Consider the following 8150-nt stretch of genomic DNA (forward strand, 5'->3'; position numbering starts at 1 on the left):
GGGCGATACCTTGCCACAGTTTGATCATCAGCTCCCTAAAGACACTTTTCTTTTTCTCATGAGCTTAATTCCTTGTCTTTTACTATGAGTAGGCACTGCCTTGTGTGAAGCTTTTTCATAACAACCATGTAAGGAAGAGGGCTCCATGAACCAGACCCTCTAATGAGGCAGATGGCACACCAAATTTGATAACTGGAGAAAAATCAGTAAACATATAGTGTTCCTGGTCACCAAGCTGACCAAGCAAGATAGTGTGTAGATGATGAGACTTCATCCCACTTCCACTTCTGTAAAAATAATGCAAAGTGCTATTTTCCCACGGAAAGTGTGGTCGACTGAAAAATGTCCCCCTAAGATATCACATCCCTGAAAGCTGTGACTATTTCCTTAAATGAAAAAATATGTGATTAAGTTAAGGAATTTGACTTAGGGAGATTATTTTGGATAGTCCAGATGGGTCCTAAATGCAATCACAAATGCCCTTTTAAGAGATAGGCAGAGGGAGATTTGACACAGACAGAAAAGAAGGCAATGTGTGGGAAGAAGCAGAGAGGGAGATTAGGCTGCTTCAGAAGAGAAGGCAGTCATGGACGCTGAATCAGAGAGAAAAATGCTATGCTGTGAAGATGGAGGAAGGGGCCATGACCCAAGGAATACAAGGGACGCATCTCTAGACACTGGAAAAGGCAAGGAAATGGAGTCTCCTCGGAAGCCTCTGCAGAGAGTGCGGTGCTGCCAACACCTTGATTTCAGCCCAGGGACACTGATTTCAGACCTCTGATCTCCAGAACTGTAAGAGAACAAATGTGTGTTGTGGTAAGCCACCAAATTTGTGGTAATGTGTTACAATGTCAATAGGAAACTATGGCAGCAAGTGAGGGGAAAAAGTAGAGGAAATAAAGAAATAACAATGAGGCATGGAACTAATGTGGGGGATTTGAAATAGCCCTGCAGAAAATCTCCATGGACCTGAGTGCTTGTCCCAGTAATTTCGCCATCTGGCTATCTCATCTTGAGCAGATCACTTCACCTCTTTAAGCCAGAATCTCATCTGTAAAATAAGATAAAAACCTACTTGTCATATGTAGATGCTTGATAAAAGGGAGCTGCTATGACATTAATATTAAAGAATGACAAAATATGGCCAGGCAGTGGAGATGGATTATAACACTCCTTTCGTGGAATGCAGTAACTGAAATGATGTGACCCACTGATGAAATTCAGTAGGAACCCTCTGTACTCACTTCGCAGGGAGAGAAAGAAGTCAAAAGATAGAGATGTATTAATCGTATGTTTTGCCCTCATACTTTTTCACCCTTTTTTTTTTTTGAGACGGAGTTTCGCTCTTGTTACCCAGGCTGGAGTGCAATGGCGCGATCTCGGCTCACCGCAACCTCCGCCTCCTGGGTTCAGGCAATTCGCCTGCCTCAGCCTCCTGAGTAGCTGGGATTACAGGCACGCACCACCATGCCCAGCTAATTTCTGTATTTTTAGTAGAGACAGGGTTTCACCATGTTGACCAGGATTGTCTCGATCTCTTAACCTCGTGATCCACCCGCCTCGGCCTCCCAAAGTGCTGGGATTACAGGCGTGAGCCACCGCGCCTGGCCCACTTTTTCACCCTTATAGTTTCATTTAGGTCTTTGCTTTTTGCCCATCCCAAATATTTGTTAAGATGGCATGTGACTTAGCACAAAATGATACATTGAGTCATTTCAAGTTTAAAAAGAAAATATTATGCCTATAGGTGATATTCTGCAGAGACCACCAAGACCCCAAGACTCTACACATGAATCTGTTTTTGAGCCACTGCTAGAACCTAGCTGACACTCTGAGATTGTACTAGCTGGGTGAGTTTTGGAAAGATCTTCATCTGCTCTCTGTGTCAGTTACTTCGCCTGTAAAATAGGAATACCACCCCTGAAAGGATGCTTTTGTGGAGAGGTTAAAATAACATAGGGAAAGCACTTAGCTTGGGCATACATAGTCAGTGTTCATTCATTAGTAGCTTCTTAGCACTATTATTGTTATTATTGTCACTCAGCTCTCAAGGAACCTAATTAACTGTAGTAAAATTTCATGTCCTATATTTTTGAACCAGTTAGCTTCTGTAGGCAGGAACCTTGTGTTACTTCAACAGCAGAGCTTAGTGATTAAGAGTAGAGGCCATAGTTTGCATCCTATTCCCACCATTTACTGGCTGTGTGATACTGAGCCAATCACGTAAACGCTGATCCTCTGCTTCCTCATCTGTAATATGAAATGATAATGGTATTTATCTCACAGAATTGTCATGCAGATTTTATAGGACGGTACCTTTAAAGCTGGCATACCCAGGTAGTAGGCATTCAGTCAGTATTTAATGAATTAAATTCCTTTGCTTGAATTTCCACTTAAAAATAGAGAAGAAAAGTCTGAAGATCTGAAGCAAAGAATGTTACTGTGCTCTTCACCGCATGTGAAAACTGCAGCTTGGTGCCAGACCTCTGTGATCATTTTATAAGGCATAGGGTTTTCAATTACTCTTGGTGTTTCTAGATTGATTTCTCTGGAAACAGTACCTGTCTCTCCCAGAAACCTGAGGTGATCGCCTAGAGAAAAATCCCTTAGCCAAGAGATTGTGTGACCTTTCACAAGCAAATTTACTCACAGCCTAGGGCGGGAAGAGGCCAAGGGAGCTCCCCTTCCAAGTGCACCAGGCTGTGGGAATTTCCTTCAGGGCTTCCTGGGCCAGCCCAGGCGGCACCTCATTGAGCTCCTTGCAGTTTCTGTCAGCACTGAAACCGCTGTGGAAAGTTCAGCTTGAGAACAGGGAACTAGGGTGTTTTGCCTTTTTTCTTTCTTTTTGAAAGTCGAACAACCCAACCCTCAGACTTGATGCAGAAATCTTAACCCAGACCAAATGCTTTTCTGACAGGTGACCACCCGGAGGAGCAACCAGGCAGGGCATTTTGACTCTGCAAGGACAGTGACACTGGCAGGAGCCAGATCTCTCCAGAAATCAAACGGCGCAGGTTCACACGCCACCAGGGACTGCTGGAATGTTGCTTTGTTTCTGACTCTGAATTTATAGTCTCACTCCTCCTTCCCTGCCCTCCTGGAATGCGATTTATTATTGTGCAGACCTAGTAGCTTTTCTCCAACTCTATTTCTTTTTTTCAGAAATAAACAAGGGTTTTACAGCTCCATAACCTCCCCAACGTTTGTTTGTCCTTTCCTCTGTACAGTGTGGGCCATGTTTGTTCCCTGGGAAAGTCTCTTCCTTAATTATTTTCACATTTCGACAGCTTTTGTTTCTTCTTTCTGTGAGGTTTATGAAAATGGCGATGGTGATTTGCTTCAGGCTAAATTGTACCGTAAACATTTTCTCCTGGCACATGGGAGCCTCGGCAACCGGGGACCATGTTGCTATTCCTTATTGTGTACCATGTCAGAAGGAAGTTTTAAAATCCTGAAACACTCTTGTTGATGACTTGAAGATAAATATGTAAATTGGTAGTATGGAGAAAGTCTGCTAATCTTGTACAAGAAAACTTGGACAATATCATGTAGGTAAGACCCAGCTGAGAAAAAGGCTGCCTTGAACACTGAGCTTTCATTCTAGGTTGAGGTTTTTCTGTCTCTGACCACAGACTGAAATGTGTTTTAAGGAAATAAAGATTTTTTAAATGAAAGGCATTTCATTTTAGCAAAATCTTGGGATTCTGGGATAGGTAAATGCTTGTTCTAGACGGAAGGTATAAACCTAATTCTGATGTTTGCATGTTCAGTTTAAAGACTGAAGAATCTTTCTCCCAATAGCAAACCTGAGTTCTGGGAGCCACTGAGGTTCCAAAGGATGGTGTGTTTGTTTCTCTCAATGTTATATGGTTCTCAGTGCCTTGCTCGTTTCTGTACAACCTCTCCCTCTGTCCAACTCCGGATAGCGCTACTGCCTATGCCTCCAGGAACTCAGATTCATGTATCCAGGCTGCCATAGCATTTCACCTGATATCAGACAGAAACCTCAAACCCATCCTGTCCAAAATGGAATTTTTACACTTTCCGCCAGTCTGTTCTCTCTCCAAATTCCCCACTTGGTGACACCATCATCCCCTAAAGCCCTTGCAGGAAGACTGGAGTCCTTCTAACCCCTCACTCTCTTGGCTGATCAGGCCTTGAGTTCTATTTATTGCACCTGCTCAATATCTGTCAAGTTTGTCCACCTTTCTCTTTTGCCACGGCCATTTGCCTCATTCTGACTCTTACTGCCTCTCACCTACCCCCCAGTGCTACAGCCTCCTTGCTGGTCTCCACCAAATCTCACTCTCCCCACCCTCCATGAAAAGAATCTCCTCCAGAGCTACAAGAGTGTTTTGACCCCAATATCATTACTTCCCTGCTTAGAAACCACCTATGATCCTCTCACCCTATGCAGTTGGTCCAAGACCTGGAACATGGCACTCAGAGTCCTCCCTAAGCCAGTCCCAGGCTTGCTCTGCCATCCAGTAGCTGCATCCATATGCCCTTCCTCATGGCTGGTCACTCCCTGAAATACTCGCCATGCTCTTTCTGTGCTTCACATTGGTCCCTTAATTTGGGGTGCTCTTCTCCCTCTTCTCTAGCTAGAAAAAAAAAAAACCCTCTTTAGGCTTAAAGGCCCGATTCAAATCCCAGCTCCTCTATGAAACCTTCCTGAATTCCCCTAAGCAGAGTGCTACTCCCTCCAAGTGTTACTGAAGCAGCTTGTACACATCTTCACACTATGCCCCTTTTACCCAGTGTAGAGTCTGGCCTATGGGAGAGACTTAAGATGGACATAGAAGGCCTTACTGAGCCCGTTTCAAGAGAGGCCCATTTGGGGATGTGCTTGTAGTGATGAGAGTGAACACATGGTTACCAACATTGCTTGGAAAACCACGGACAGAGCTTTGGTCTAGGTCCGGGGTGACTGAGGAGACTGGAACAGGGCAGGGCTGCTATTATAGGGAGCAAGTTGTGTCCCTTCAGAGATCCCCTTTCAGAATGAAAGGAAAATCAGCTTGGACCTCCCCTAACTTCAGGTGCCATGCACTGTCTAGATCTCCCTGCTGTCAGTTACCTACACCCTCTTGGACCCATGTGGGGCCGAGCCTAAATTTGTCATGTACCTTAAATATGAGAAATTAAAATAAGGGCCAGCCTGACTCAGGCTCCCACCTCCACCAGCTCTGGTGTTGCCTTGATTCAGCTTCTGTTGCGTAGGAGGAAGTCCCAGGGTACCTCCAAGATGATCTCACTTTTGCCTGTTGGCACATGTTTCATTCGGCAGTAGTATAGCAAAGAGGCCCTGGGGTTGACAGGGGTCCCTGCTGCTAAGACTTGAATGAGAAAGTAAGGATTCTCAGATCTCAGAGGCCTAAACTCCAGTGTCTTCTTCCTTCATGCAACTCACTCTTCAGAGAGCCTACTCTGTGCCAGGAATTAAAGCTGCATCATCCTTGTCGTACAAGAACTCTTAACTCAGTGTGGGAGGTGTTATTCTGGGGCCTGGCCAGCCCCTGACTGTACGATGGGGATTAGCACCCTCGCTGTATTTGTAGTACAGGGTTGTGAGGACCTGCTCTGCAGACCCCTGGGTCAAAGTTAGGGATGCGACATGCATCAGGTACAGTGTCTAGCACACTGTGGGTGCTCAATAAATATCAGTTGAGAGCATGAGAATAAATGAATGGTTTCTCCTCTCAGCCTTACTGGGAAGGGCATGACCATTTACAGAACTGATGTTGCAGCAGGGCACATACAACTACAGCTACGCCTTTCACCACACTGTCTCCCTCCAGGTCTTTGTCTGCCTCTGATGTCTTTTTCTTGCTCTCAGGATCTCTTTTCTCCCTGCCCACATTCACTCCCTCTTCAATGCAGGTGTCTGCCTCTCTCTCCCTCTCTCTCCTTCCCCTGCCCTTGTATTTAAAAGTAAAACAGCAGGGCTGGGCACAGTGGCTCATGCCTGTAATCCCAGCATTTTGGGAGGCCAAGGCAGACAGATGACCTGAGGTCAGGAGTTTGAGACCAGCCTGACCAGCATGGCAAAACCCTGTCTCTGCTAAAACTACAAAAATTAGCCAGGTGTGATGGTGCACGCACCCTTAAGTAGCTGTAATCCCAGCTACTTAAGAGGCTGAGGCAGGAGAATCACTTGAACCTGGGAGGTGGAGGTGGCAGTGAGGAAGATCATGCCACTGCACTCCAGCCTGGGCAACAGAGCAAGACTCCATCTCAAAAAATAAAAAATAAAAATAAATAAATAAATAAAAGTGAAACAGCTTTGAGGCTGACTGGCGTTGGGTATAACCCAGAAGTTCTATGATTACAAACCTCTCTGAGAGTTAGGATCCATTAGTTTGTTCACCACAGTGTGCCTGACACCTAGCATTAGAGGCCATATTCAGTAGGGACCCCAAACATTGTTACATAAACACATGGGTGAGGAATATATGCTTGGGAATGCTGAGCAGACCATGATAGAACCAAAGAACACTGAGCAAGGAACTACAGTTCTGTTCTAGCTTTGGTCGCAACTTTAAGAGACAGGGTTGAAAAAAATTCCTTGAGGTTTTTAGAATGTCCATCCAAGCTCCCTGTGTGAGAAATCTGACCGAGATTCTGAGTAGAATCTCTGACAATTGTGAAATATTTGTGTTCACACAGAATCTCTGACTATTGTGAAATATTCTGAGTAGAAGCTTCTCTTGGGAACGAAGAGGCTGTGTCTGGAGCCACCATCTCTGGCTTTTATCTCTCAGAGACATGAGAACCTGGGAGCAGAAGGCCCTACAGCAGCCCGATGTTTTAGGAGCATGTGATGCAACATTCCTGACTTCAAGGAAGCAACAGTCACCTCATAACGATCTTAATTGCAATAGGGGACCCTCCTCCTATTCTGCAGTGGATGGTTACATCCACCTGCACAAGTCCCCTGCTCTTAAGGTCCTATCTCATTTGTTAAATGAGGGGTGCAGGCCAGATGATCCCCAAGGGCTCTGCTGCTCTTGGATTTGTGAAATTAGGTAAGGGCTGAGCTGGGAGTTTAAATAGGATTCCATGTCAGGGGGTCTTACCCTCACAGGTCAATGGGAAACTATGCTTTGTTTGATTTCATTGCCTGCAGCACTGAAAATGTCTGAACTGCAGGCTGACTCATAAAGACCCTTCTAGAAGAGCTACTGGCCTAGAGAGGATTCTGCCTTTACTCTAACCATGGTCACTAGTACATGTCAGTATAAGCGTAGAAATCCAGGTCTCTGAAGTACAAGTGTCCATATTGGGGGAAAACCACAAATATTTCACAATTGTCAGAAAAATAGTACTTGGTTGCCTATTTATATTTCCCCCTTCAAGTGTCCCTCCCACCTCACAACACACATACATGCATATGACCACAACTAATGAGATAAAGCAGTGTATACCTCCTAAACCACACACATCCACATGCACTCATGTGGACAAGCAACATATTTACATGTGTTACCTGCACACATGCCTTTGGCATACATAAAGATTCTATGTGTGCCACACACATGCATACCCTGCATATTCAGACATTCCATTTTTGCCTTAGCTTACTATCAAATCCCAGTCCCTGGAATGTGGCAAAAGGGAATTAAGGACACAGGTGGAATTAAGGTTGGTAATCAGCTGACTTTATCTGAGTAGGCCTATGTAATCAGAAGAGTCTTTAAAAGGAGGAGGAAAGAGGCAAAAGAGTCAGTGTCCAAAAGAAGCAATGTCCAGATGTGATGTGAGAAAGACTCCACCAGCCTTGGCTGACTTTGAAGATGAAGGAAGGGGCCACCAGCCAAGGAATGCATGCAGCCTCTAGTTGAAAAGGCAGTAAAATGGATTCCTCCCTCGAGCCTCCAGAAAGTGGTAAACCCTCCCAGTGCCTTGATTTTAGCCCAGTGAGACCTGTGTCGAGCTTCTTATCTCTGGAACTGTAAGATTATTAATTTGTGTTGCTTTAGGCTGCAAAGTTGTGGTAATTTGTTACAACATTGATAGGAAATAAACACCCAGAGAATCAGAGTCCCACCCTCATGAGTCTGGTCTGAGAGAGGAGACAGGCACAAAACCAGATGCTAGATGATAGAGTAAGAGTGGCTGCAGAAACACAAAGGAGGAACCCCCAACCT

The 8150-nt window shown here is 45.0% G+C and overlaps 1 long non-coding RNA gene across 1 annotated transcript; it reads left to right on the top strand.

The window, feature by feature from the left end:
• Positions 1–547: 547 nt before the first annotated feature.
• Positions 548–3200, top strand: LOC144577010 (uncharacterized). Its single transcript, XR_013520133.1, has 2 exons — positions 548–792; positions 2918–3200. It is a non-coding gene; the product is annotated as an uncharacterized LOC144577010 (long non-coding RNA).
• Positions 3201–8150: the final 4950 nt, after the last annotated feature.

The sequence above is a fragment of the Callithrix jacchus genome, chromosome 7, assembly GCF_049354715.1.
Source record: "Callithrix jacchus isolate 240 chromosome 7, calJac240_pri, whole genome shotgun sequence".
In the NCBI taxonomy this organism is placed as follows: domain Eukaryota; kingdom Metazoa; phylum Chordata; class Mammalia; order Primates; family Cebidae; genus Callithrix; species Callithrix jacchus.